This window comes from Mytilus californianus, unplaced genomic scaffold (genome assembly GCF_021869535.1).
Source record: "Mytilus californianus isolate M0D057914Y unplaced genomic scaffold, xbMytCali1.0.p SCAF_6, whole genome shotgun sequence".
NCBI classification, from domain to species: domain Eukaryota; kingdom Metazoa; phylum Mollusca; class Bivalvia; order Mytilida; family Mytilidae; genus Mytilus; species Mytilus californianus.
In genome coordinates this window covers 58,851,499-58,877,915 of record NW_026262712.1, presented here as the reverse complement: position 1 = coordinate 58,877,915, position 26,417 = coordinate 58,851,499, and the positions used below count along the sequence as shown (strand labels likewise).

General features: G+C 31.5%; 2 long non-coding RNA genes across 3 annotated transcripts in view; both read left to right on the top strand.

The window, feature by feature from the left end:
- Positions 1-26,417, top strand: part of LOC127706164 (uncharacterized) — a 122,125-nt gene that overhangs the window by 36,953 nt on the left and 58,755 nt on the right. The window lies entirely within an intron of this gene.
- Positions 8,174-26,417, top strand: part of LOC127706158 (uncharacterized) — a 37,150-nt gene continuing 18,906 nt past the window's right edge. The window contains exons 1-2 of one of the 2 annotated variants that reach the window (XR_007984264.1): positions 8,174-8,242; positions 18,058-18,125. This is a non-coding gene — a long non-coding RNA (uncharacterized LOC127706158). The remainder of the gene's footprint in view (positions 8,243-18,057; positions 18,126-26,417) is intronic. The other variant, XR_007984265.1, reaches the window with a different exon arrangement.

Genomic DNA, 26,417 nt, shown 5'->3' with positions numbered 1-26,417 from the left:
AAAGTTCAGTGTTATGAAGATGAACAACTATGTCTATATTCCCAATATCAAGATAGTTGGTAAGATAGATTCGTTACACAGTGTGCTAGTGACCTAATACGATATATACTATATCAGTAAATACCATATGGTGCTCGAGCTTCACGGGCCTTACAAATTATTCCGAACTAAGATGCATGAATGAAAATACATTAGCATACCAAATTTGGTCAAATCAAAGAAAGTTCCCCATAATCTGCATTATTACATGTACTATGTTATTCGTAACATTTAAACTACAGAAAAGTCCCGACAATAATAAAGGAAATCTCATACTTGGCTTAAAACGCGAAAACCAAATATAAGAAATTTTCATAAACAAATTTAAAGAGAAAATGTCAGTTTTCGTAAAGATAGCAGACTTCATAGAAAAAGAATAAGCTGTTAGTCAATATATTGATTCTTTTTGCTGAAGTTGTAATTTATAATTGTATAATTTTTTTATGCAAAAACATGACAGACCATTAATTTGATTAAAAACCTATCAGACACACTTATTCTAAAATTTTAGAATATAACAATTAAATCATGCACTAATTTCAAATTATACCGCGCAGGCAGGGTCTCATATTCTGCAGTAAATCTGGTTGATCGTGTAATGTAATAGCATTTAAAATTTTAAATACAGCTGCATGAATACATCAAAATAGATTTAACTAAAATATTCAACTTTAATGGATTTCAATAAAGGGCAGATTTTCTTGTTATACTTGCTATTAAAATGCGAGGATACTTAAATACAGCAGATCAAAAATGAATGGACTGTCATGTGATTAGGATTGGTGGTTTTCCTTCCAAATGTCTGTGCCACCGGAACTCCATTTAATACACATATACCGTTTGTCATCAATTTTAAACATACAACTTAATCGTGTTTCAAGATGTATATACTGAACTACATATCGGTATGAAATGTTTTAAATGGAGACAAACACATACTGATTTAGGACAAACATATGACTAAAGTCCAAATGTACCCACATTTTTGTCTTTATAATGGCATGCTATATGACTGTCATACAAGTGAAAGGTTTAGATAGCTATAAAACCAGGTTTAATACACATTTTCTACATAAGGAAATGACTGAACCAAGTCAGAAATATGACAGTTGTTTTCCATTCCAATAATGAATACCTTAGATCTACATGGTCATACAAATACGAAAAAATGCATATTATAACAAAACATGCCGTAGACTTTTAATAGTCTTTATTTGACGTTTAAAAAGATTGTAGTAACTTTTTGCTTTAACAATTTAACAACAATCACAACAGTTAAAAATCTCCTTTACTCTAGCTATCGTTGTTTTACATAGAAGTATGAAACTATTTTCATGTCTCATGCTGCAGGTGAAAACTGAATAGTGACTTTTCCCCTGTTCATTGCATTTGAATGTTTCTCCCTATTGGTCACCCATACATATTGCAATGTATAATGTGTTTTTTGTTTTTAATAAAACTTTAGGCAGGTATTTATAAACAGCTGTTAACAATCATATATTTACTTAAATATGTCAATGTGATAATAAGATTATTCTGCGTTGTTTTCGTAGTCCTTATGAATAGTAGAAATTGCACCAAAAAATGTATTTATGATATTATGTGAATTGGTAAATGATTTGTAAATTTCTGATTTCTAAAAGTTAAAATATTTTATAGCATTTATAACTAAGAACAATATATTCTAGTAATTATGATTGACCTGCAATAAAAATATTTCAATATAACGAACTTTTATTCTTTTTTTAAAGATTTCCTAGGCGTTATAAAATAGCATTAACATGATAATAATAAGGGCTTGGTCGATTGATCGGCGGAAGGCCCATAGTTATCGGAAACTCCGTCCATTCGTCCGTGGGTCCCACGTTTCCGCTTTATAACTTTCAAACCGCTAGGAATTTGATGATGAAACTTGACACGATTATGAAAGTGTGTCACGTTCAAAGACAAAAATCCTGTTATGGAGGTCAAGGTAACAAATTGTCCCAGTGCATAAGAATTGTTTGTGCTTTCCTAGCTTTTAAAAACCTTGGGGTTGGTTTATAAAACAATACCCCTACTGCCGGGTTGTAATGTACATGGATTAAAGCCATACAAGGAAATTCATGGTTAAAGACTTAGTTTAACTTAGTCCCTTCTGTGCACATGTACAATCATAGTTTCCACTGTTCAATGTTTAACCTATTGTAGTTTGGAGATGCAAATATGTCATGATAATTAACAACTATAAGGTGTGTCGCGTACCAGCAATAAAACTGCAGATCGACAGTCATGGTCAAACACTTAGATCAACAAAGTCACCCCTATGCATATGTACACACATCGTTCCGCTCTTTCACTTCCTACTTAGTAAGAGTGGTGTAATAAAACTTGGAATGATTGTTTATCACTACCTAAAGTAAACGTTTTTTTGGTGCATGGAAGAAAATCATATGTTTCAAGTCTTTGTCAAAAACTAAGTTAGATTTAGCCATACCTGCGCATATGTACAAATATTACTTCCGCTCTTTAACTTTAAAAATCCCTTGGAATTTTGAGATGAATTAGTTGCGCATCAGAAAAGTCCTGCTTTCAATGCGTATGTTTATATCGAATAACTCTAATTACTTCTAATCATGGGTATCTAAGATGTCTCCCAACACATTGCTCAAATTTCTCTGTATTTTCGTTTGTAATTTATAAGAATTAAATTTTAAATGTAGTAAGAATGAAAACCAGCCTTATGATTTCACAGAACACTGGTGGTAAAATTCTCAAGTTATTTGTGAAAACTTCTGTTGTAGAAAATTCTTGGACTTTCCACTATATTTATGATCCCGTTGTTCAATCAAAATTGACAGAAAGAGCTGTTACTGTAATACTTACAATACTTTTAAATTAAATACATTTTAGGGGGCGTATTACATTTTCACCAATTTCAAAAACAAATTGCTTTCTTTAAAAAAAAGCAATTCGTAAAACGAGAGGGCTGACTGGTCACCAAACAATTGATGCTGCTTTTGTTTTTTATGTTCATTTGAAATGATTGACTGTGACAAAGGTAATGAGTATGTCTAAACACCTTTATTGAAAGTATTGAAAGTATATTCTTGCACAAGTCAATTTAAACACAGTTGGATTTTAGTTTTGAATAGAAACGGGTATACAGCTACTATCTATAATGAATATATATCTAGTATATACTTTTTAACTGAATAATGATATTGGCGAACATGAAATATTTTTTATCGAAAATGAAATTTATTTGGCTCAAATGAAATGCCAATTGGCGTAAAAGTAAAGTATCGATTTTATTCCTTTTCATTAAAGGAGACGGAAAGGAAATTATAATGCAATCGATTACAGAAACTTTAAACTTATTAAAACAGTAATAAATCATATTTACCAGTAAAAAGAATGGCAGATAGTTATTTGTAGATTTGAATGATGATTTTTTTTTTCAATTTCATACCCACATAGACAATCATATATCATGCAATACACAATTTTTATACATCTTTGGTTTTCCAATATTCGGCTTTGAGCGTTCCAGATGGAGGTAAATCCAGAAATAAAATACGCTTTGGACACATGACATTTATAAAAGTATTGTTTTTAAGTTTTAAGCACTGGATCGATAATATCATCAGCTCAGTATTCAGCACTATTTATAACAAAAGTTTCTTACACTCTCCGTTTTTCAATTTAGAAATTTAAAAAAAAAGGTTTCAACTCCACCAGCCAAAATTGACCTAGGATGAATTTGGCTAATTTTTGTTAATAGCTCTTCAACTGTATCGGCTCTTAAATATCATTGGCTTAAAAATATTTGGCTTTGAACCTTCGTGGTGAAGGTAAGTAAAAAAACGGGTTCGGACGCATGCACTTTATAAAGTGTTGTTTTTGTTATTTGTTGGTTACTAAAAACTTATTCTTACTTCGATGCTTTGGAAATATGGATACGAAAATGCAAGCTTTGATGTAAAACACAGTTTGTGCTCTACAATATTGAGTAATTCTGTAAGAATTGAAATCTTTTTATACTGTGCTTACAACTATACAATGCGATATGTTTATAAAAGAAGGAATGCTCACACAATTTTATACAAAACATAATGATTGTTTGCTTTTGACGCACATTGGGTAACTTTTTATATTGAAGTGAATTATTGTAAACTGATTTGTCGACATTCTTGATGATAGTGATGCCATACAGGTTCCCCCTACGGAAAATAACAGTTTCGTGATATCTGCAACTACTAAGAAAAATAGAACCAAACTTATTTTAAACAGATTGTTTCCATTTATGCTGCAATGGAAAGAAGAAATGTAAGCTTTTGTATGATGCTGATGTTTTGGATTTAATATGCCATCTTTTTGAATTCACATATTCATATAGACCCGATAATTAATTTTACCTTATTTTTCTTTCTTTCTTTTTTTGTTTGTTGTTTATTTGATCTTGCGTTTACTTTACTCCGACCCTCAGACAAAGTTGGTCTTAGATGGATTTGGTTATTTTTTCGAGGTCCTTTTTGGTTTATAGCTCTTCAACATTTTTGGTCCTTATACATCCTTGGCTTTCAAATATTCGGCTTTGAGCGTTCCTGATGAAGGTAAATCCAGAAAAGCGCTTCAGACGCATGACATTTATAACGTGTTGTTTTCATTTTTTATTGTTATGTTTTACCATTATTTTTGGTTGTTCTGTTATTGTTTCTTGTTTGTCTGGTTGGTTGGTGTTTTGTTTTGTTTTGTTTTTTATTAGGGTTTAGGGAAGGAGGGGGGTTTCTACAAGGTTCCAATCTATTTCACAATAATTTCCTATAAATTTTATTAATTTAATAAAAGATGATTACAAGTCTTCATTTCATGTAAAGTTTTTTTAAACAATAAACCTCATTTGTAGTTATGCATTTTGATGGTTCTGATATGTAAACTTCATTACTCCATGGGTTTTTATTCACTTTTTCGTTATGGCATGATCGTCAGTTTGCCAAAAAAAAATTAGATTAACCCGGTGCTAGGCTGTCTTAAACTTGCAGTGAGGTGAGAGATTGTATGCTCCGTGTTGAAGGCCTGACTATGACTTTGAGATAAAGAACAGTTATAAAAGCTATTTTGGGTTTTTTTGCTTTACATGTACTGATTGTGTCTCATGGATAGATACCCCTTATCCTGTCTTTTCTATGAAACTAGAGACTAGTCATTTGCAACCTAAAAGGGATAAGAGGAACATAAGAAAGGCCTTGAAAATTTTGGGAATAGAAAGGGGGAGTCCAATTTTTCAATACTTGAGATTTGGGAGGGGGGAGATGGGGGGGGGGGGGGGAGGGGGGAGGGGGATCGAAAAAATATTGACGATCTATATTTTTGTTTTTTTTGCTTTACATGTACTGATTGTGTCTCATGGATAGATACCCCTTATCCTGTCTTTTCTATGAAACTAGGGACTAGTCATTTGCAACCTAAAAGGGATAAGAGGAACATAAGAAAGGCCTTGAAAATTTTGGGAATAGAAAGGGGGAGTCCAATTTTTCAATACTTCAGATTTGGGGGGGGGGGGGTGGTGGGGGGGAGGGGGGAGGGGGATCGAAAAAATATTGACGATCTATATCCACCTCTTCCCCATACAATAAAAATTTTGGCACATCAGTTTTGTTTTTCGCCCCACTCCGACCGGCTAAATTGTTAAAATTCAAATACTTAGTTTCTACATGTTCCTAAAGTTAATTTACCAACTTCTTCAATAAAGAGTATATGTGATCAATGTGCTGAAACTGAATGAAGATATGGTAAATGTCAATGAGACCATAGCAAGCATATTCCTTTAGCCCTTTCTGGCTGTGTGGTAATATATTTCACAACTTGCTCGCTATGCCCGTGTCTGTAGTTGATTTTATATTTCAATGAATATAATTCATGTATAACTGGTAAATTAAAAGGCAGTTAATTTCATTCTTGTGTCATTTGGTCTCTTGTGGAAAGTTGTCTAATAGGTAATCATACCACATCTTCTTATTTTTATATTTATTCTTATAGGTTATCAATTTAACTCAATAGTTACATATTTAAATATAGATCTTATAGGACTACTAACATTGTTCCTGTTTTTTTGGAAAATTAAAGCATAACTGACACTACATGTTGCTATAAATGTAAAGTTTTGATAATTTATCATTCTTCATCCTGTATATACTGTTAACTTATATTTTGGAATTGCACAAGGTCATGCGTTTTTCAAACTGTTAATGACGTCTTAACAGTAACGCCGTTGGATCTGTACTGGTTGAGAAGTCAGGAGCCTGTTGTACAATGGTTTTCGATGGTTCAGGTCTGTCATACATGTATTTATTTTAAGTAAATTGTTTTGTTATAAATTTAGCCATTAGTTGTCTTGTTTGGTTTATGATTGGCCAAACCGTTTAGGAATTGGGAGCCACAAAACAAAGATTTTCTGGTTTCCGAACAATAACTTGAGTAAGTCTATGGATTTCTATGCAATTGTACCACAAGATTCCATACCGAAAAACTAAACCGTTTAGGAATTAGAACAAAAAAGGTCTTAAAACAATGCTTTTCTAAAACTTTTCATAAATTGCTAATATAAATGGCTTTTAATTCAAAGTCTTGAATTCTTAGGGTTCTTTAGTATGCCGAATCTAACAGTGCATTTAGAGTTTGGTCATCAGTTCTAAAATGGTCCACATTAAGGCCCAAAGGGTCCAAAATTAAACTTTGTGTGATTTAATCAAAACTTGAATTATGGGGGTTATTTGATATGATAATCTAACCTTGTATTTAGATGTTTTTAATTTTGTCTCCGTTTTCAAATTTGTCGACACTAAGGACCAACAGGTCAAAAATAAATTTTGGCTTAATTTTAACAAAAAAATTGATTCTTGGGATTCTTTGATATGCTGAATCTAAAAATGTTTTAAATATTTTGGGCCAATTTTCAAGTTGAACAAATCGGAGATTAAAATTAAACATTGTTTGATTTTAAAGATTTGCTTACTTTTGGATATTGGACAATTATAGGTAAGTTCTTAGACCACGCTCATTCTATGTTAAAAACCTATAATGTGTCAAATACTTATTCATGAATCTAAATTCTGGGCATCTGAGCTGTATCATCTGAGCTATACAATCTTGAATGTTGTGCCCCGACTATTCAGGGTTGAACCTCTGTGGTCGTATCAAAACTGCGCCATGCAGAGCACCAAAGGAAGTTCACTGAAGTCACAAACAACTTCCCCTACTTTAAGCTCTAGATCCATTACTGATGCAATATTCTATTGAACGATAATATTAACATAAATAGAAAATGTATGCATTTATTTTTGATATAAAAAATTAGTATTGAGAGATGTTAGGAGTGGTGAAATTTGTATGTCTTTAGAAGGGAGAGGTCTTGAATTAATGTTACTTCCTAAAGGTTGGGACTTGAAAAAAAATAAGAGAAATTTCCATGATTCCTACCATCCCCCCCAATGAAAGAAAATGGCCAGTCACCTAGTTAAAAGTATAAAAATAATTATCACTATTTCAACCTATTTTGATATGAAACACATGACTTTGGAATTCGGAATTACACGATAAGAATGTAGACAAATATTTATTTTGTTATGCACGTGTTTGTATTGCTTGTCATTTTGTCATTCTTTAGACATATTAGAATAAGGATGTAACATCGATTTGAGTTATTTTGAATATATAGTTGTATTGTGAACAATAGTTTCCCAATGTTATAAGAAGCTAAGGAACATCTTTATTCTACTATGCCTAACTACGTCAACTTCATTCATTATCGAGTAACGTCCGTTAGAATTATTTCAATAGAACACTTTTTAAGAAAGTGTCCAAGGAAATATCGAAAAGACAAAATGCCAGGATGGCGAAGATGAGCAATAGAAAATAACTCTCCATTCCTGAAAAATAATAGAGAGTTTGAACAAAAGAATTACGTCACAGATGTATTTTAAAATAGATTATATAAGAATCATTAAACATGAACATTGATATTAAACAAAAACACAAATCCTATGACATAATGCATATGTAGACATAATTATTCTTTTCATTTGTAAATGCAGCAACATGTTTCGCCGATAAAAATAAAGGCATTTCTTTTTTTTTTTTTCCAATGAAATTATATATATCCTGTGCGTTTATATGTTGAATATCATATGTAGAATATCATATGCTGGAATAGCCAAGTAAGGTAAAGCAATTGAATTTTTATTACTGTAAAAGAAACAAACATCGAATATGGAAAAAAAAGTAAGGAATTACTTTGAAATTCATATATTTCTTTGCATTTGAAATACAGATCAACTTTCCGTTTCTTTTTGTTTTTAAAGGCTTTCCAAATTAGTAAGGGACACCTCTATAAAATAAAAAGATTTGGTAAAATTGCAAATAAGACAACTTTCTGCCAGAGACAAAATAATCTCGAAGTAAGCAAATATAGGTCAGCGTACGGCTTTGAACAATGAGCAAAACCCATACCACGCATGGAGCAGACCACATTTTTCTTCTTTTTGAAGTACCACTATGTGTTTAACCTTTCTCGGGTTTTATTTGCAACTTATGTTTCGCCACTTTTCTTTGAACTAGTAACTTTAAGAACTCTAATATCGGTAGTTGTTTTAAAATCTTTTTGATAGTTCCGACACTGTATCGAGCTGATGAGTCAAGCCTTTTTCAAATACTATTTATACATTCAATAGTTTGTTCGTATTTTGTTCTGTTATACCACTGTTAGGGAGAATATTCGGTGTCTGCAAACATGTTTATCCCTGACGCATTCTGTACATACACGTCCAAAGTCAAGGCAAATCAGTTAGTGTTGCTGTATATCATTTCATTTTTTTTTATTATTGTTCAGTTTCATAAGTTTGTCATTTCGATGCCTTTAATTGAATGCTATACGGTATGGGTTTTTCTCATTGTTGTTTTTTATTCCCAAATGTCATTTAGATATTTGGAATATGAATTTGAACAGTAAAATAATTGTATACGCATTTGAAACTGACATAGTTAAGCCGATGACTTTTGTTTCTGTGAGTATTCTCCACAGGTACTGTTTTCTAGTTTCAATTGCTACTAATATCTATAAATGATTATATTATATGGACTATCATTTTTAAATAAAATAGCATAAGAAATCTTGAAGTGTTCATTATTTGTACTAAAGGATGAATCGAAGAACACAAAACATTTTCAAAAGTATTATACAAGCAGAACATAATGGTTATTTGTTCTGCAAGTATTCCGTTCGTAAAGCGTTATCAAGATTTAGATTGCTTTTGCGCCTGTCATCGGCTTCTCACTTAACATGCTCTTAAATGAATAACGCGAAATAATTTATTGAAATATCAGCAAAACTTTAAAATTCTTATTGTCAAGGATTATTCTTACAAATTTTATAACCACTTTCTTCCAACATTATAATATTTTTTTTTAACAAATTCTAAATCTATGGAATACGAATACGAATATCAGCCAGTTCATTTGTAAACATGTTTGTACATTGATTATTGTAGGATCCGGTTACCATTTGATAAAAAAAACCCAAGCAAATGCTAAACCTCTTTTGTAATCAACTTTAAAACATTTAAAAAAAGTCCTGTTTGCTAATTGTTTCCGAGCCATGATTGACTGGAAATCCGGATTTATTTGATATAATAACACGTTATGACACTATAACCTGACATAACGTTTAAATGGACATATTGTTGTACAAATTCATGTAAGGAAAGGATTAATCTGCAAACTGTCTTTATTGTGATTTGTTTTCAGCATTGTAAAACGGAAGACTTGTAGAACCACAATGAGAAATTTGTATTTTAGGAACAAAAATAAGTTACTTTCGATAAACTTTGGGTTTTGGTTGTAATTCATTTTTCAAATAAGTACTAAAATAAAATCTAATCGATCAAATTACGTGATATCAATTAATATATTGTTTTGACCGCTAATAGAAGACACCCGTTAAGTACATTTTAGTTTTTTAAAGTGAAATTATTAGATAAGGTTATGATAACGTCTACATAGATGATAGTATTGCTGATGGTTTATCAATTAACCGTACTGAATTATTACAGCAAAACAAATCAAAGGAAAAAAAAAAGAAAATATTTTGTTAATTTCAATAACTAAATATAACCCTTATATACGTAAAATAAAAACAAATAAAATAAAAAACGTATTATGAAACACCGGCAATTATTACAGTTTGACGAAGATTGTGTACAAATATTCAATGTTGCATATAGCAAATATAAAAGTGTAGGAACTATGTTTTGTAGATCAAAGTGAAAGATTTTACAGTTGGACCCCTGATGATGGCAGACCTGTCATAATATCTAGATCTATTGAGAAAAATTGAAATATAAATATATAAATATATACATGAAAAAATTTCATATTTGATTATATTAAAGTAATGCATCGTTAGATGACCATCCCTGGCTTTAACTGCCGAAACAAAAAAATAGTGTCGGGTCCTATCAGGCAATATGGGATGCGTGGTTGCATGGGTGTTTTATAATAACAAAAGGGTCCTATCAGGCAATAACAGATGCGTGCTTCCATGGGTGTTTTATTATAATAAAATGTATGCAAGGACGGCTGTCCTACTGCATCTTACTGAGAATCGTTTTCTGCTTTGAGAACGATCCGCATTTCCTGTTTGATGGGATACTGTGCTAATTTATTGTTCCGGTGGACAAAGCTTTTAGCCTTGAGTTTAAAATAGTTTATGGCCTGATTTACTTTGAAAAAATCCACAAAACATTGTGACTCATTAATACATCATCAACACGGACAATTTCGCACTTCCATCTAGTCCCCGCGTATGAACCCACGTGAATGTGGGCGGATCCTTTTTTCAAGGTTAATATCATGTGTAAACCTAGAAATTCTTCAGCCACCAAATTTGAGCTCAACAAAGGCACGTAGGCTTAAAAGCAAAAATTCCGATTCTACAATAAAAAAGAACGGAATGAATATAATATGCAGCAAAGAGCTGCACATGCAAACAAACATGTAGTTAATCTGTCAAAACGCAAATTATCAAATCAAGAATATATGCTGTTGGCGAAAGACTTGAAATTTATACCAACGCCATCAAGCAAAAATGCAAACATATCTATACTATCAGACTACAATGAATTTGCTAGAAAATGAAGACATAATAAACAGACCCCCAATTTAAGTTTATAGTGCATTATTTTCAAAGAAACCAGGATACCAATATTTTTAAATTTAAGTTTGAAAAACACATCAACTATAATTAAACACAACTAGTTTCGACTTATGAGTTTGAATTTCCCTTTGAAATCTTTTCACCTCTCTTTTTCAAAACTAAATACTAAATTCCAAATTGTCCGTAGTCTGAAACATTAATGAATATCATCAAATATACATACGAAATTAAAAAACGCAACACATCTTTTTGAGATTTGCTTTACCAAATCATGATTAATCTGCATGTAACTACTATTTATGCTTTCCAGACTTCTTTTTGTTTAAAATTTTTTTTAAAAAAATACCGACTTCAAAGGAAAATTCAAAACGGAAAGTCCCTTATCAAATGGCAAAATCAAATGCTCAAACACATCAAACGAATGGAAAACAACTGTCATATTCTTGACTTGGTACAGCCATTTCCTTATGAAGAAAATCGTGGATTAAACCTGGTTTTATAGTTAGCTAAACCTCTCACTTGTATGACATTCGCATAAAATTCCATTATATTGACAATAATGTGTGAACAAAACAAACAGACATAATACTGAACATTGTAGATTGATGACGTCAGACAAATTTCATAAGAGATATTTGAAACTCATGAATGTTATATTTAATGTTTTGTTTTCTTCGTGAATTTTTTTTTTCTATTCATGCCAACCCTTTAATCAGTAAAAGCATGTTACATTTCCATATCACTAAGACTGAGCAATGAAAATATAAATACGACCATAAGAATATTGCAGACAGGAATACATAAACGCGTGTTGTTAGGCAACTCCACGTCAGAAACTCATCGTACTGTCCTTAAAACAACAGTACAGGCAGACGGGATTGTTGATGAACCCCCATGACAGATCAATATGCAGTGAAAATGCTACGTCAATAAAAATTAATACAACGTCATTTGCGAGACATGTTCACTCCCGCAACATCAACTGTTCATCAAGTCGTCGAATGTCAAAGCACTACAGAATCAAGCCATGAATGTTTTCGATATACTGAAATGTCGAAGAATCGACTGCTGAAAAACATTTTAAGTCGCCAAGTTTAAACATAATAGCTCAAGCACACTGTAATAGGTTGGACAGAGGCAAAATCGGAAGGTACAAAACATAACTCAAACCCTGCGCAACATAATTAGTTTAATTTTCTATCAATTATTTAGACGTTGGCTACATGCAGTCAATCATTCGACGGTCCCGTCCATTGACGAGGGGAAATCCAGGGTTTCAGTGCATACCACACGATTAGAACACAAAACATGACGTAATTAAATCAACTTTTGAACTGCTAACACTTTTATAAAATGTAGTAATGAGAATTATAAAGAATAATATAATATTGCGTTTTTAAGGTATTTGATTTTATAGACTATTACTGCATGTTCTAAAAGAGAGGTGACATATACCACGGGAATATTCAAACTCATAAGTCAAAGACAAACTGACATGGTCATAGCAAAAACAAAAAACAAAAACAAACAAAAAAAACAACAAAAAACTACAAAAAGACAAAATACAACACAGAAAAGTAAAGACTGAGCAACATGGAACCTAGCAAAACGGGGATAATTGCAGGTGCTCCGGAAGGTTAAGTAGATCCTGTTACACATGTGGCACCGGTAGTGTTGTTCATGTAACATTGTGTAAGTTGTTGTAATTGTAATGCAATTAGTTTTCAATAAATTACAAGAAAAACCCTAGTCCTAACTAAATTTATGTCTATATATACATGTATCTACATAATTCTTATGAGGTATGTGACTTAAACATATCTTGTTTTATTTCATTGCCTTAATGTTTATTGCAACTATTTGTCTCTCTGTGGCAAGATTAAAAGCATTCGAGGTAAAAACGTAGGAAAAGAAAATTATAAATATATAACGTACTGTAAAAAGTACCTAATCAACATGTGGTACATCAGTAAAAAAGCATGTTTAAAGTAAAAGATCAAAGAATGTCAAAAGAATCTTGACATGTATCTTCGATATTAAAAGAAAAATCTACGAGCTATTCATATTCAATATTACCGGACTCACTAATCATTATAGGTTATAGAAAATTATCTGCATTTGACCAAGGTTTTTGATATCTGATGAATTTATGTGACGCTGCTTTTTTTAAACTGTTAACACCTGAATAAGTGATGCGTAGCTTTTCTGTGGTAATAGTTGATGTTTATACTTTAATTTAAAGAAAAACAAGCAGAAATGCATTCATCAAGTTTTGAATAAGCATCTGAAATAAATAATGTTTGATACAATTTTTAAAAATTTAAAGACAGATATCGTTTTTATTGCCTCTATGTACATACCATTGCATTGGTTTCTAACTTTATGTATGTTCCACTGTCATGTAACTCAGTGATAAATAACTCATCATTATGCAATTTTAAATTGTATCTAAACATATTTCATAACACTTATTTATTGTCAAAATTTATTTTGTAATCCAACAAGGATATACAGAAGGAAACGTGCATTTTCTGCAAAATTTGTAAATCATATAATCGAACTATAACCATGAAAAGACCTATAGCTGCAAAACATTATACTTCAGTTTACATATTGTCTCGATGTACATTCCATTGCATTAGTTTCTTCCTTTATGTGTGCCATTGTCATGCATCGCAGTGATAAATTTCTCATCATTATGAACTTTTAAATTGCATCTTGACATCTTACATAACACTTATTTATTTTTAAAATTTATTTTGTATTCCAACAAGGATCCATAAAAAACGTGCATTTTCTGATCATTAAAATTTGTTAATCATGTAACGGAACATTAACCATGAAAAGACCTATAGCCGCAAAGCAGGATACTTCAGTTTATATTTGTTGTCGTTTATATTTTCCTTGTGTCATAGTCATGTATAAAAGCTGGAAAATTGATTAATATTCAAAGACTCCAATACACTGACGTAATTTCCTATGTAAGTATATTTTTAGTCATATGAAGTGTAAAACTGAATGCAAGTTTTAATCGATATAAAATAATGTAATCTAGCGCATTTTAAAGCAAGAAACAATTACGCGCTTCATGCAAAATGTAGAACGACACTTAAAATACACCTGTGACGTAAATCTTTTGTTCAAACTCTCCATTATTTTTCAGGAATGGAGAGTTATCTTATATTGTTAATCTTCATTCATTCGAACGTTTTGCCCTTTGGATATTTCCATGGACACTTTCTTAAAAAGTGTTCACACATGGGAATAATTCTAAAGGACGTAACGCGATATTGAATGAAGATGAAAACTTGCTAAAATGACTGATACTGGATTTTTTAAAATTGGGATCGTATAAATACAATGAACACTAAATATCTCATTATTAAAAAACAGCTTTATTTGCGAGTCGCAATTCCATCGTGTAAAATATAGTATCGCATTTACTAATATCAACAATATAATCCACAATTTGCTTTCCGATGCAAATCTTGGCTGAATGTTTGTAACGGATAGTGGATAAAAACGAATATTTTCCATTGAGTCCCATTCCTCTTCTGCGCATCTACAAAATATCAAATGTGTTAACTGTGTGTGAGTCAGTGAATTCTATTGTAATATTGAACACATTAATATTATTCGATAATGAAAGTAAGAGAAAAATATAGTTCACATAAAGATTTGATTTTAATTTTACCGTTTAAGATATCATTTCCTTGAAATATTTTGATTTTATACATCAAAAATAGTTTGTTGCATTTTTATATATATAATTAAAAACACAAAAAATAATCGGATAGTATCTACAATAATATTGTTGTTCAGTAGAATAAGTAGTCCAAGAAACTGAAATGGTCAAAATGGCAAATTCGGTATTCTATTTGATTGTTCGTTGTTATAATTTAAATATAGTACTAATGAGTAAAATTAGAGGGGTATGGAAAACATTTAAATAAGGCTTGTGTTAAATATTGGGCGGGTTTTTTATTTAATTTTCAAAAGAAACACGTAACATAATCGAATTAATTCACTGTTGTTATATGTCCAGTGGCAAATATAACAGTTATATCGGCAGTGCAAATAAACGGCGTTAATCTTGAAATAAATGTTTAAATGAAATTAAAAGTAAGTTTTCCACTTATGTTAAATACATACAAAACGGAATCCAGAAATGTTTTTAAACATTTTTGTTTCTAAAACTTTTTTGCTTCCTTTCTGATAAAAGGGAAGAATGCAAAATACTTTCAGTTTGCTTGTATTGCTATTTACAAAAACAATGTATAAGAGTTTTGTTCGTTGTAATTAGCAAAAGGAAAGACAAAATGTTGGGTTGTGTATGAAATACTGTTTTCTTGTTTCATTGTATCTCATCGAATAAAATGGTTTGTAATATAGAATAGCATTTTGTTTTCGATATGACTTAAAATCGAGCACACCGTTATTAGTTAAATAACCTATACTAGAGTGTTACATACCTGAAAATTCATTCTAGTTGTACCATTTCATTTTTCTCAGACGATTCTACATCCAATATTTATCAAACGAAAAACACACATAATCCATTAACATATATGCATAAATACTAATTTTTTTACTCTCCCGAAATACCACTTAAAGACACAAATAAATATCCTTTAAATCCCACTACAAGAAAGACGTGCGAATCAAATGACTTTAAACATAAATCTGAAAAAATTTTATTCAAGATCTTTTTATAGTTATTATTCTACTGTTCATAAATATTTCGTTAAGTGAGTAGATGGTCAGGTTGATCTTAAATTTTGACTGCGGATTCTTGGGTACAGGACGGGGAAAATGAAAAGAAAACCATTACAAAATTAAATAAGATTCTTTTTAATATTATAATTTGAAGATTCGTTTTTAATATTTAAGGTGTATTTTAAGTTAGCGAAAGTCCAAATAACTGTCCATTCCTGGGAAATAATGGGCGTCGGCCCTCCGGGACTCCGCTCCATTATTTCCCAGGAATGGACAGTTATTTGGACTTTCTCTATAACTAGCATACCTAATTTATTTATTATAAACATGGATTGACATTTTATTTTTAACATGATGATAAATTGTCATTTGTTTTCATTGATTTCACCTTGCATTGATTTGCTTTCAGTTGTGATGTTAGAGGCACATCCGTCCTAGTAGAGATTTACAATAAGTGTATGACTCTGACACCATCTGACTACGAATCATAAGAAGTCAAGTTAAAATATTGTTATATTTTATCATGTTTATCCTATCCTCCAAGCTTAAGACTATAAAACTGAGTAGATGTGGTATGATTACCAATGAGACTATCCATCAGATTCAAAATGAAGGGGTAGCAAGCAATTATAGGCCACCGTACGGCATTCAACATTCAAAAACCCTTTACCGTATAGTCGTCTATTAAAGGCCATCGACATGAAAAGGTGAAACAATTCACATGAGAAAACTAGCGGTCTAACTCATAACAAAATAATTTACGAAAAACAATATGCAAACACGAGCCAACGACAACCACTGTACTACATGCTCTGACTTGTGACATGCACATAAAAAATGTGACAATACTATACACAGTGAAATAAAAAATCAAAACAGAAATAAGATTAAAAAAACCTAACCTATTCATATGTTTTTCCAATCAGCTTTAAATAATTCGTCAGTTGTGAAAGGGCCAATTAACCTAAAAAGTTTCTTTTTAAATGTTAACGAATAAAACTTATCAGATACATTAAACATGTTAAATAGGAGCAACACATTGTTGTTGTGAAAGTATTGTTAAAATTCAGAAAATATCAATTAGCGAGTGTAAACGAAAAGGCTCTTATCTACTCTTCTGTATAACAAAAAAATAAAAAAAAAATAAAATAAATTAAAATCGATCCATTTGATAAATGTTTTTTTTCCGAAAGAAACGCGAAGATGGGGCACGGTAAAATTCATTTGCCTACACATTATTTTGACTGTGCATAACATTTGCACAATGCAAGATCGCCCCTATAGCTTACCTGTATGATTTATTGATTTATTCCTACTCGTACTTAGAATTCGACGGTTATGTAAATTTCTACTAATGACATCTGTACGATATGAAAGTCTGATGCACGAAACAATGTGATACATTTTTATCACTTGCTGTAACAGAAAGTACATTTACAGTTAATGATGAAGCACTTATGACATGTACCTGTTTGATTATAAGGTGGTCCGCTTGCACAGGTATCGGAAAAAAGTATAACAAAAATACCGAACACCAAGACATTGACACTTAACAAAATGCTTACGATAAATAAAAACATAACTACCTTTTTGAAATATCGCTAATTGGTAGTCGTCAGCCATATTTAACAACTTACCTTACTTACCTGTACCAATGTTCAATGTATCTTTCAATAAAAAACATGTAAAATCAGTCCTGACTAAAAGCAGTGGAATGAATCTGACAAAAACAGTAACTTTTTTTTATTTTGCATTAGTATTCAAATGATCGTTTGAGGAATTTGCTCTCATGGAATTCAGTTAATTTATAAACTCAAAACAATATGTAAATTAGATGATATGGATATTCTAAGAATAATGCAAATTGAACTTCAAATGAAAAAAAAAGAAGAAATTAAGACATACGTTAACCAGGGACAAAACATATATAGTCCCGACAACCTGTGTGAACCCATAATAAAGAATAAGGATAATTTGATTGTACCCATACGAATCTCTTACAATTGCTGTTTACAGTCGTCTCCCATTGTCATTTTAAACAGTTATTCCCTTCGTTTTATATAACGACATATCATCGCAAAAATATTCACAAATGTTATTATTTGTTGTAGAGAACCAACAAGAAGAATGAAGGTTCCTGTTTGTTTAGTCGTCTCTCTGTTGTTTGTGCTCGTGGGAGGTAAGCAAAAATGTGAATCTCTTTAGAATTGAACGTTTGATTGTAATTTGCCGATTTGTTTTTTTTTTCTTTTTCGTCTCGGAACGATCTTTGTGTTCAGTTACAAAAGAAATGCTTGTATTTCCATTTTCAATTTTATTGCATATGCATGTCTGATGAAATTCATTTATTATTCTACTGACAGGAATACAGTTTCTGTATTGACAAATTTTTGCCTGTCTTGGTGTCACCATTGAACTCTGTACCGTTTTTCTCCAAATATGTAAGTGTAAGCTACTTTATAAATTTTGAGTTTTTGTAAGTATCGTCAATTCGAATATAAACCATTTTCAATCAGAATGAATGCGATAATTTGTAATACATAAACGAGACAGCAATCAAGCCAAACAATAAGACCAGATAAACATGAAGTGTTTAATATTAGTATATATGTTAATACCAATTATGTTAAATTTATCTCATCTTTGTAAGCAGTAGAACATTTTTAAGGAATAAAATACTTGCAACCGTACGCGTTACTATTTTATTGATCAGTCAGCGATCTGTCAAGTTCATGTCAAGCTCACGTCACGAATCAGTCAGTCTTTTACTAATCGGACTGATCTGACGGATTGACCTTTTTGACTGATTGAACTCTTCTACGTCACATGTTTAACTTTCACGAAATTTTCGTTTCATTTACTTCAGATAACGCAACGGAAAAATACAAATCGTTTAAGTGCCGAAGACTGACATTTCATTTTATTCATTCAGCAAAAATTCTCAATTCATAGTTTAACGTTTGATAGAAGAGAGGTGAAATGTGTAGATAACATCTTAATTTAAACTTCTTAAAGAATTGCGATTGCCTAAATGCAAAAGCATTTTTTTTTTTTGAGTGTATGAAACGGTGTTTATCGCCATTAGAAAATTCTAATAAAATATTCTAATATCATCTAAGAATCAATTGCTGCCAATTTCGACGAATAAATTCCAATAATATAAAGTATGGACATCCTTAAAAATATTCAAACAACATATAAGGTGGATTATATTCATTATATTTTACGGAGAACAACGTATCCCAATGTACAGAAATAGTTATATCCCAAGAGAGGAGAAAGATTCGAAAGAATATTTTGTTTGAATCAGAGTGATTTGTTTTAAAAAGTACGTTATTCCTCCCTAAGACAAGATCCTACTTTGGTCATTACTTTTTATGAAACAAAGTAGGACCAACTCTTTCAATACGTCTTTTTTGTTTGGAATGGGGAATACATGTGTAAAGTGAAGAAAAGTCAAATGTTTTAATACTTTTGCAAGATGAAAGAATCTTAGATTGTATGATCTCTAAAGGATATTTGGGTTTTTTTAGTATCCACATCTGAATCACGCCGCCTCTAGAATAGGTAGTTGACGATTAATGATTTCCATTTAACTAAGGACATAATTGTGCTTTGATTCAACACACACAAACTCACCAGAATGCATTTAAAACGACTAACTGCAGTGCATTATTTCTATTCATTTTTTTCTCTGATTCATGTTTTATCAGGTTCATGAAAAACACCTTATCCTGAAGTTAAAAAAGTACCACAAAAAACCAATGACGATAGAGGATTTTCTCTAGAATGGAGAAGTAATAACACTCTTATTTAACACAAACGAAGCTTGAAGTATCTTTACACTTGTATTATTTTTCATATTACGAAAACTAACTCATCTAGTGACATTACAATGTATGATTGTTTAAGACGGTACTGATTTCAGATGATAGCATTTTGTCGATATTGAGTGATGTAGAAATAATCTGTCATTATGCTGCAATTTTGTAACTTATTTAGCCAAAAAAGTAAAAGTACCAATAATGAAATATTAAGATAATATTTTAAAAGTAATTTATATATTTGCTTTGCATTTGTCCTTGCGACCAAGTTGAATACAGATTATCGGGTAAATGTCTGCGTTTATCGCATGTAGATATTGCAGAGTTATAATTTTAATTGTATATGTATCCGTCCCATCCTTACTTACAGTTATTTGACTGATCGATCGTAGACGGTTGTCACGGTAACACACAAATAGAATTCGGTCTGAAGTCAAATAACCTTCATTGTATCGATCATCTATCATTTAAGGACCTTTCTTGTTCGTGTCACCAATCTTTAACCGATTACGTCAAACAGTAACTTATTTAACAGGTTTTATTAAACTTTCCTTTTAAGTACCGTTGCAAGCTCATTGATCGCAATTACAAGAAGATGGTTCAGATATATAAAAAATGTAGCAACGCCATATTTTCATGCGTCTGTCCTTCGTCAGGAGCTTGCAGGAATTGCGGTAGTGTCATATCTAAATGTTTGTTTTCCCTGTTATTTTGAGAATTAAGTGTTGATGATAGGTTTGTGATTGTTTCCGTTAAATGTTAACACAACTTTTATAAACTATAGAAGGTTATTACTTTCACAAATTAGGAAGACATTTGGCTATAGTTGAAGACTATGCTGAATGCTAGAGGTCATTTATGCACTTGTGTTGTTGTAACGATGTACTATAGACACATAACCAACATCTCCTTCTATGCATGTTACTTTTGTTATAACTTTTTATGTAAGGTAGTGTTGAAAGTTAAGTGGTATAAGAATGATTTGAGGAATGGAATGGGGACGATTCCTAATTACCTTCTAATTAAAAAAATTTTTAGAAAAGCGCATTCCATTAAAGATTTTGATTTAGAAAAAAAGTTAGTTGGAAGTTAAAATATCAGAAACATCATTTGGTCCTTTTAACAACGCAATTGACCTTAATAAACAAAGTAAAAACGATACTATTCTGAAACATAATATAAGTTATACTTATAATATTGAGAGCTGGCAAACAATTACATATAACAAACGAACACACAAGCAAAATATATTTTGTTCATTATGAATTACTGTTAAAACTGTTTAGTTGTATGTGTATGTGCGTGCATGAATGGAGAGAAGACTACTGATTTGATTTTAAATTCGGGAACCATCAAAACTATAAAGTGCTACTTTAATTTTCTAACACATGGTTGGTACCCTAACTGAGTATCTGCTAGTCCCTGCGGGTAGTATCAACTCAGAAGTCAGTGCTTTAGTATTGACACGATTTATGAAATATATTTCTTTAATGCCTCGTTGATAAATTTTCAAACTTTAAGAACCTAAAGTACCAACATCGGCAGGATAGATTGACCTAATGACTATTTGGTTAGTTCTTTTTGGTCCCGTTTTTAATTACACAGCTCAACAAGTATTCAAGTTGTTGTTTTTATTTTTACATCATTAGCATTAATTTGGTTTAGATTTAATCGGTATTTATGAAGGATAATCCGAATAGCATGACAGTGTATTTCGCAACCTTTTCTTAACGGGGAAATGTCTACTAAATTTCGACATGCTCGTGGTGCATGAGAAAAATATATAACCTGCTCACGATATCTAATATAAACAGTATTTTATTTCCAGTCAACATGGCACATGTAGAAATGCTTGAAGACAAAGGCCTTATTCATATGTGAGTTGGCTCGTATAGTTTGATTATTCGACATGTTTGAGTGAGTCGAGTTTAGGTCTGAAACAGTCTGTTAATGGATGAACTAGTCATTTGAATACAGCAAATTTATTACAAACTATTACATATCAAAAGGATATGCACAATGGAAAAAAGCTGCACCCGTTTTAATAAAAGTAACAACATATTTCATAGTCACATTTAGTGTATTGTAGATTATAATAGCTGTCCTAACAATGCAAAAGTCATGACCAATCATAATTTTCTGCGAAAATAAATTTCAAACAAATAGATTCAGAAATGGCAAAACCAAAATGTATTGCGGGGATATTCCTTTTTACAGTAGAACGAATGTCATGACTCGAAGACAGAAAATGACCATACAAACCAAAACTCGAAGTATACCACAATGATAAAGAAAAGACCAAAGGGCAAACAGCATTCTTAACAAAAATTTCCATGGAGTAAAATAAACCCCATTACAAAGCAGAAATGTCGCCATTTTCGGACGCATTATTTTACTCAAACATGTCAAAGCCGCCAATTCTTTGCTCAAATATCCAAAAGAAACACATATCCATGTTGAATTTTTTGTTTGAGCTTTTTCTGAGGATCGAACCTAAAACACCATGAACACAAGGCGAGCACGAGATTTCGATGCGATTTTCCCATAATTTAAGTCTGTAGACTGATGTGCATTTTATTTAACCTTTGTTTGTTGTCACTTTGTCGTATATACTTGTTTGAAGTAAAGTAATTTCAACATTTGAGTATATCTCAATTGAATGAAGCAATAAAATAACGGAGACAATTCCGTTGATCTAGATTCATCGAAAAACCGGTAAAAGATCAGTTGCAAATCTAATGTCATAATAACTTCTACAATTTATATCATGATGAAATATATTTATGGCAAAATTGAAATGTTTGTGTGTGGTTGTATTGCAAGACAATGTTGAAAATCAAGAGTAAAAAGAGAAATTTAAACAGACGCGCTACCTATTCGAGGATTTTGAAATAACAATGTCTAAAATTGGAGATACACTATGGAAAGATAAATTAAATAATGTCTGTAGTGACTTTTTAGATTTTAACGAACGTTATATATGTTTTACTGTTAAAACATCAAGACAATGATTAAGTTACTGAATTACCCTGAACAAAATTCTCCAAAAATCCAAAGGTTTTGTTTATGAAGTTGTGCGACATAAATCTTAAACCAAATTTGATATCACGTGAAGATGCTTTTATTTAAAGCGGTCTTAATTACATAGTTTAAGAACTAATTTAGAATTTTTTTTTTATCCCATGTCAAAGGAGCTTCAAATGTACACTCTTGGTTGCAGTTTCTTATTAGAATACAAATGTAATCTATGCATGCTTTGTATAAATGGAAAATAATCTATTCAGCAATTTCATGAGAAACTTAAAACAATCAGCAAATTTATTCATTGGTACAAACATTTGGTTCAAAACTTTTGCTATAACTTTAGAAATCTTTTTACAAACAAATATGGCAATTTACATTTGGCGCAACATTTCTTAAAAATGTATCTTTAAATAATATGTTATATCGATTGTGTCCTATTTCCGATGGCGACATTTTGTAGATTGGACGTAGACGCATACATCCGGTCACTATTTCTGTTTGAAGTACATTCGATTCCCTTAATTTTTGTGTGTTACGTTAGACGTATACATGTGAAAGTACGAAATAAAGTATCCAAAATGTGTACTAGTATTGCAACTAACTGATATACACCTCCATCAGAAAACAAAACACTATCAATTTTAGTCCTTAGCTATGTTAGCGATCATGTTGATCTTAACATCATCTGAAAAGTCTGAACAATTAGTTATTTTATTATTTTCAGTCTTTTAGTCAATATTCAGATGTATCTACTGCGGTCAATTCAGTACTTTTCAGTGAATTCGCGTTTAGTCAATTCGTTACAGTTCAGTGTATATTAAGATAATTGGGTATGACTTTGAAGTATACAAGTAAATTGCAACTACTGAACAGTCTGAACATAGAATACATATTTCTAAGTTGACTGCAAGCGAATTGCCTGAACACTATTAAAGTTACCGCAGTTGATTAGTTTTAAATTGACTAAAAGACTAAATATTTACTTGTTTTTGTGTATTGTCATTTTGATCGAGTAAAGCCATTTCGATAGATATTTTATTGTGTGTCTTTTTATGTTGTAATGTTATACCACTGTTTCAGGTTAGGGTGATGGTTGGCGCCTGTTAAAACGTTAAAACCCGCTTCATTTTTATGCACGTATCCTAAGTCAGGATCCTGTTTTCAGTGGTTTTCGTTTGTTGGTGTGGTTCATAAGTGTTTCTCGTTTATCGTTTTTTTATATAAATTAGATCGTTGGTTTTCCTGTTTGAATTGTTTTGCACTAGTGGTTTTGGGCCCTTTATAGCTTGGTGTGAGCCAAGGCCCCGTGTTGAAGGCCTTACTTTGACCTATAACTGTTTACTTTCTACACATTGTGACTTGGATGGATAGTTGTCTCATTGGCACTCATACCACATCTTCTTTTTTATATCAACAGTACTTTACAATTATTTCTTCAGTCTTTTAAGAGCTCTTAAGATCAAAATGGCCGTTTCAGACCTATATTGGTTTACTAGTGTACAACGTTTACATTTACTGGAATTATGTCTTAAAAACGAATGGTTTCCTGCCTCAAGTAATACAGTTTGTATGCACAGATATACACAAGATATACTGTTATTTAAAACAACAAAGTATTAGAATTGATATTGTTTTATCGAATGAATTTATTCTTGTAAACGTTTTGTTTTAGGCTTGTTAAAAGACATGACTGTCCTATAAGACCATGCAATACGCACCCTGAATGCTGTCCGTATTATTACTGTCCTGATGACAAGATATGCAAGCTTTTACCGCATAGTTAGTTTGACTGTCCATTATTTACAGGTCCTTGCAATCCTAACAAATCCAGGGAAATATTATATGTTTAAATATAGGACTTGTTATCAACTGAAATAAAAATCTGCCATTTGTCTCTGCAGTATTTTTTAAATTTCATTTACATGCAATGCAATGATAATCACTTAACGTGAGGGTACCAAAATTGCACCTATTTTGACAGTTTTTTCACCTACGTTTTTTTTATGATCCAGACAAAAGTTTCCAATCTGTGTTTATTTTGTAGAGGTACCTGTATTTACTATGTAGTTACACCAATTTTGTATCCATAGTGAATCATAGAAAAATGGGCTTGAACTGACCTCTAAACGATCCATGGTTCTGTAATGAGGAGTACCCAAATTGCATCCATGCTTAAATTCACATCCTTAAAAATTGAATAACAAATGTGTTTTATTTCTTCAAATATTTAGAACAATTTCACATTAGTCCATGCTTACTATTCATTTTGTAAGAAATGGATGCTTGTAACACATTTTATTTGCTAATTTTTAAAAGATAACTTTTTGTGAACGTCGCATGTCGACGTTTCCGTAGATTTAACTTTTTCCAGTGAATGCTTCATTTGTTGATATATACTGTGAACGTTTTATGTACATTTAAATATATTATCTTATGTTGAAAGACGTGTATAATGTAAAATCATAAAATTACAAATTGTTTAGTCTCAAAGAAAACTTGAAAGATTTCTGTAGCTTTAATTGGTAATTAGGTTCAATTTGGGTACTCGGTGTAATTTGGGTACTGTGACTTTACAGTAATGGGTGAAGGTATTTTCAGGTTGAAAGTAGTTAACAGATTACCAGGGCACACAGATAATACTAAAACGAAAAGACTGTTCTACTTATGCTTAAGCCTGTTGAGTGTTTTATTTTAATTAAGAAGAAGAGATTTCAACGTTCTATATACTGCTTTTTGATATCTATAAACTGATTTCAAGTTAAAAAAGAGGTGCTTGTAAACTGTCTTATAAGTGAAGTAGCTCCAGAAGATAGAAATTAAGATTGCACAGTAATGCTATCAGTATAAACACTTGTTCAAAGTTAAAAGTCAGTGAGACAGCAGAATAGGGGAACCAAAACAGCCATCTTTTATAACCAAATCGGCTTAAACACGAAAAAGTACCGTATGATAGCCTTCATGTCGTTCCGCGTCTACACATGTTGTGATACTGGATACGGCAATACCAGATTTAATTTGCATAATCATTGTCAAGCCACATATGTCCACTGTATGATGCAGTTGCAAGTACAAGCAAATCTTTTTAATTTTCACCAAACAACATATTAACAATTCATGGATCTAGTAGCACTACTAGAGAACTCTTATCCAGTCTTGATGTAATTGTCCTTATGTGTTCTAATGGACTTTACGTCTGTTTGAAAATCAAAATGTATAAATCATGACAGATAGTATTTGAAGGGCTACTTATCATCCAAGTGAAGTTATAGTAGGATGAGTTTATATCTTCAAACAACAAGCTTTTATTGTTTAATCCTACGAATAACTGTAATTAATACTTACTTTTGACAGACAACATGCATGCAAAGTGTTCTTGATGTTCCTCTTTATATAATTGATGAATGTTTTCCTCTTTTTTCTGTTTTTCATTTTCCTGCAACCACCATGTTCCATATTGAAATAGGTTTTAAGAAAGCATTTAAGATACGTGGCTTTGTTCGTTAAGCCCGCGTTGCAACAGTGGTGCTTAAATTAAAATAGTATGAAGTTCAAATACTACACGAGGTTTGAAAGCATTGAAACCCAACATCTCCAAACACGCTGTGCACACCTGGTTTCAGCAA